The following is a 5,727-nucleotide window of genomic DNA, read 5'->3' on the forward strand; positions in this document are numbered from 1 at the left end:
ATGTATGTTATGGTTGCGTTGCTTGTTCTTTGTGGGATTCCTAACAGAGGGAGCAGCGGATGTCCCTGACTCCTTTGCCTACTAGTGGAATCCTTTTCCACCTACCGGGTTGCCTAGTCAGGCCTTGATCTGAAGGTGTGTGTCTGGTCCTACTGTAGCTTGTTATGCCGTGCTTGGTTGATGTTCCTGGGAGGCTGAGTCAGGGAGATGGATCTGGGAGAGCAGGTAGGCAGGGGGAAGATAGATTTGGGGGCGGGGGGAAGGGGATGGAGAGAAAACTGCAGATGGGCCGTAATATATGTGAGAAGAGTAGTAGAAAGGAGTGAGGTTTGCTCAAGTGGGGTGGGAGGAAGCAGGGTGTTTTTGCTTCGACATCTGATACCTTTCTGGGTAGCCCCAGTTTACTTATGGTCTAGCTGAGAGGTTGAGCTTGACCTTTGCTTGTGACCTGGCTCAGACTGGCTTCAGAGTATTCAGTGTGGGCTTAGCGGAGGAGCAGCATTTCCCAGTAAGGTAGTGCTGGGAGGGGGGGCAGAGGGCATGTGCAGAAGTGCTATGTTGGAGGGCACGCTTGAATGAGTACCCCGGCATGTCTACCCATGTTTAATTTGGTACAGCAAGTCATGTGGCTTAACTCTAAGTGCAAGAGTGGGAACATACACTTCAGACTTGGAGGAGGAAGGCGAGATAGTATATCTGCCTGCCTGTCTGCCTGCCTTCCTTTCTGCCTGCCTGTCTCCCTGTCTGCCTGCCTGTCTAGCTAGCTGTCTCTTTGAGCTACCTTCCAAGCTGAGCACTAAGTAAATATTTATTTTCAGCTTTTAGGAACTTCATTTTCCTTCCACCTTTTTAAAAAATCTTTGCTCAGGCATCTGCAGGGCAGCTCAGGACCACTCAGTGGTGACTCCAACCCACTCAGTGGCCTGCACTGTGGGAGCTTCTGACCAGTCCTCAGTGGCTGGCTGCGCACTCCTGCCTTCAGTGGGAACTGGTGGATGGGCACAGAGGGTACCTGCAAACCCTCAGACCAGTCGGCTACCTCAGACTGAGCATCAGTGAACTCAAGAGCTGGTGTGGTCCATTCACCCTGGAGTTCCTCCTTGGTCACAGCCTTCTCAGCAGCAGCCTGCTCCTCCTTCTCAATCTCCCCTGGGTCTCTGTGGAAGTGAAGATCAGGCATAACATCCCATGGGTGCTCAAGGTCTCCCGCACCTTGCATGCAGAGTACTTTCTGGGCTAGCGTCCACCACATCAGAACCACTGAGTGAGCTCCCTTATTGTTGCATGGGATGGCAATGTCCACAAAGCACAGGGGAGAATCTGTGTTACACAGAGCAATGGAGGGCAGGTTGGCATAAGAGGCCTCTGTGAGTGGCTGGTGGTCAGCCCTGGGATCGGTCACCACTAGAAGCCGTGACTCCTTGAAGGTTGCCTGGATCTGGTTAGTGAAGGTTCCAGGTGTGAAGCGGCCAGCGATTGGAGTGGCTCCCGTGGCAGCAGCAAACTTCAGCACAGCTCACTGGCTGACGTCAGCAGGGTTCTCAATGGCAACAATAGCTCGAGCTGTGAGTAACAGCTTCCCCCCAGGTCCTCTTCAGATTTATGATGTAGATACTATCACTTTTCCTTTTGTAGGTGTACTGCTCCATCTGGAAGTAAAGGTTGGTGCCACCTAAGTGGGTTTCCGCAGCAAGGAACTTAAGAATATCCTCCTTTATCTGCAGGATGTCAAGGGCTCCCAACATTGTGTAAGTTTTCCTTTAAGTTACGATGGCAATCAAGAACAATGCCGTATGGACCCGTCCCCAGGTAGCACAGAAAAAGCCTAAGTAAATATTCTTAAACATTGATTTAATTCACTTCAAGAAGTAAGATGAGTATGTGTGTGCTTTAGCTCATTTTTCATTACTAAAACAATCTGAAGCCAAGTGCATTGTAAAGACAAGGACTGTATTTGGCGGGCAGTCTGAAGGTTCCAGAATATGGTTCTGGCAGGAAGGAAAGACAGGTGGGAGTGCTAAGTGTGTCCTGTCATAAGAACCTATTCTCTTGGAAAATCACACTCTCCTCTTGGACTTGACCTACCCTTGCAAGGCAGCATGAGCCCACTCACAGGGGTGGTACCCTATGACCTTATTACCTTCCACAAAAGGTCCTAATACATCAACTCTGCCTCAGGCACAACAATGCTGTAGGCACCCATTAGAGAGTTCTGAGCCCTGAACAACTTTAGTCTTGGCAGCTGGACACATCTGGACAGGCAGACAGGCAGGATCCTGAGTAGAATTCAACCTTCTGAGCATGGGAGCTCCCTCTGCATCCATTTCTTCTTGCTGCTCTGACTGCTCCACATTAATTCAGGTCACTTTCAGTTAAGAAAGGAGACGAGTGTTTCAAAGAAAAATGTTCTCTATGAAATATTTAAACACAGTTAAAACTACCAGCAAGGTAGAGCTGAGTGTTTTATGTGATAATGGTTGCTCAAATCTTAGTTCCCTGCAGGTGGTAAGGAGAGACCCACAGTGGCAAGCTCCTCTAGTGTTACCCAGTCGGCCACATCCAAAACCAGGGCCAGTGTTGTGGGGCTGAGTTCCTTCAATTGTTTACTGTGATGATTGGCAGCTCTCATTGCTTTAAGGATCTGGGGCAAGAAAGAGTATTGGTGAGCATGTCTATATTTACTGAGGACCTACTGTGTGCTAGAGACCACTGCCATTCTGGAAACTGTGGTTCAAAGATGGAGCTAGGAGACATGCATTTCCATTGTTTAAGCCATGCAGTCTGGCTCTTTATCATGGCAGTCATTGCAGATAAACATACGTCATGTAGAAGGCTGATACCTCACATCTGATAAGAGTGTGTGTGGATGGAAATAGAGAAAGAAATCTGGTTGGAGTTTAATCTCCCATTGAACTTTTGAAGGTCACAATCTTGGGACTGGTATTGGAATAATGATGACATGCCCTGCCTGAGGTCGATTTATTTCAGATAACATAAAAATGTCAATTCGCCCAAATTTGATTCTATAAGTAAGATCAGTTTCATTCTTTAATGAGGAATTATTGTTAGAATATTACAGTATGTACAGTATGAGTAGAGATGCTGAAGGGGAAAAAAGTCTTGTGTGGTGGCTGAAATTTGCATTGACTTAGTTCTCCCACCACAGGATATCTCTAGCCCTGCATTTTCTGACAGGACCTTTGGCTGAAGGAAGCCTGGACCCTCTACAAGCAACCACTGTGAATTCCTTCAGGTGGGTATTTGCCCTGCCTATTCCCATTCATTTTTTTGTTAAGATCAACTGCCATTATTTGTTATGTCCAGACAACCACCCTGTGGAAACCCAGAAAAACCTGCAGAATAGAAACTAGGTGATCTCCTTGAAGTGGAATGTGAGGGCTTTCTCAGGTCAGCGGGGAGGAGCTAGCTCCAAGACATACCCAAGATCTGAATGGGGCTGCTGGAGTACCCAGTGTGTCTCCCGCCAGCCTCCTCCAACACTAGGATAACATAAAAGCCTTTATGTCCACTGTGGCCTGTGAACTGGCTTTCATCATTGGCACCAAAGACCAGCCACTCTCTCAGAATAAAGGACAGGATGATCAATCCCAAGGGAGACAAGTCCAGTTCCAGAATGTTCCTTTGTCCAGGAACAGCTGTGGGGAATTCAAGACTAGCCAAGGATGTAAAGATCACAGGATCTCTTTCTTTCATTGTCTACTTGTTCGTCTGGGCACCACACTGTGCTTCTGCTATCCGAGGAGCTGCCCACCACAGTGAAGGCATGAGGCCTTAGCTCAAAGAGTTCTTTCTTTCTGCAGAGCCTACAAGCAGCTGTTAACCCTTGTTTTACCTTCCTTTAATTTAAAGATTTTTATCGTGTATGAAATTGTCAAAGAATGAGCAAAAATTTAAAGCAGTTTTTGAAATACATATTTACATGACATGAGAATATGCAGATCATCACTGTGGTCAATATAAAGAGCAATGCAACAGCGGACACCCAGACATCGTCTCTAAGATCATTAGACAAACAACGTGCTCTTTTAGGGACCTTGCTTTAATAGTAGGGGGCTTTATTTCTTGTTGGCACACTGTACATTGACAAAACCTATGTCATGTGGCTTAGCTACTTGTGTCAGGATATTCAGGTATGAGATTAATTATCATAGGTGTTGGACCAACTATTACCAAAGTTGGCATTGGTGCAAATCATTCTGTTTGCATAGACGACTCAATTATATTATATTTTAAAGTTGGTCATATGAAGATTAACCCATCCACCCTTGGAAAGTGATTTACAGGGTGAAGACATGAAGAGGATGAAGGGTGGCGCTGTCTTCTGGCCTGCTTCCTTTCCTGTGACTTGAGAAATGGTGACCTTTCTCCCAGATGTCCTTTTACCAAGGCAACCTGTCACTCCTTGCTCTTATCCATTTAAGGGTATTTTATTATTCTAGATTATTAGATTATCAAATCTCCCTTCACAATCCACTTTCAACCTAGGGTAAATCAACACAACAAACAAGAATCAAATAGAATCTCCTGTAGATCACACTCCTTAACCCATACCATGCCAAGATGGAGTCTTGGGACCCCTTTGGGGTAGCACAAATACCATAGATGAGGAAGAACCCCCTCCCTTTTGCTGGGCCTTCTTAGGTATAAACAAGTATCCATCTATGTAGTGGCAATTCTTGGAATTGAGGTGACCATTAGCCCTTCTGCCACCATGGATCATGGGTATTGGAGCAGGCTCAGCTCATGGACAAGTAGGGTGGAAGAGGCTGGGAATCATCATGGCACCACAGATACCCACATGGTTGCTGTGAACCACATATTAGGTCAGGTTAGGTATAATTTCATTGTCATAAAACCCTTTGAGGAAGACATTTCTAAACCTTCCAAGGTAAGTATTTGAACCCCCGTATTGCAGAGGAGGAACATGACATTTTGAGAGAGTACTCACTTGCCCAAGGTTGTGCTGTTCAGAAATTTTGGGGCTGTTTCTGCACTCAGTCCTTTGTTTACAGTTCAGGGCAGACTCTCATTTAAAAGTTAGACACTGTGGGCAGAACTATCCTAGGATGTTCCTGTCACACAAGTCACCTGTTCAGTGCACTCTAGAGCTCTCCACTGTTCAGGTCTAAATCAGAACAGAAGGGCAATTACCAGATTTCATATTCTTACTGTTCTTTTGAGGTCTTCCTTTTCCTTTTCATGGAGAAGCAGCTGGGCAGAATGGAGTGTTGATGGATTTGGGAGCTGGATTTCTTCAGAATGACGGACTTTGGTTGGGTTTCTATCCTATCTGTGAAACCAAACCTAGCCAAGTCAAGCCAAACCAAGCCAATGAATCAACTAATCAAGCAAACAACAACAACAACAACAACAACAACAACAACAGGGCTGAGGAGCGAGCTCAGTAGATAAAGTGCTTGGAGTTTCAAGGATGGGGACCCAGCTTTGATCTCCAGCAGTTATGTTAAAAACCCAGGTCCTTTTATGCTTGTCTCCCCATCACTGGACACTATATAAATGTCTGGGGCACTCTGGGCAGCCAGCTTAGCCTAATCGGTGATTGTAGGGTTCCAGTGAGAGATCCTACCACAGAAAACAATGTGGAGGACTGCCAGGAGTAGCGACAGCTGAGGTTGACTTTTGGCCTACACACACACACACACACACACACACACACACACACACACACACAGAGAGACAGAGACA

General features: G+C 46.1%; 1 pseudogene; it reads right to left on the minus strand.

The window, feature by feature from the left end:
- Positions 1-884: 884 nt before the first annotated feature.
- Positions 885-1,745, minus strand: LOC110333312 (annotated as a pseudogene).
- Positions 1,746-5,727: the final 3,982 nt, after the last annotated feature.

The sequence above is a fragment of the Mus pahari genome, chromosome 15 (assembly GCF_900095145.1).
Source record: "Mus pahari chromosome 15, PAHARI_EIJ_v1.1, whole genome shotgun sequence".
Classification (NCBI taxonomy): Eukaryota; Metazoa; Chordata; class Mammalia; order Rodentia; family Muridae; genus Mus; species Mus pahari.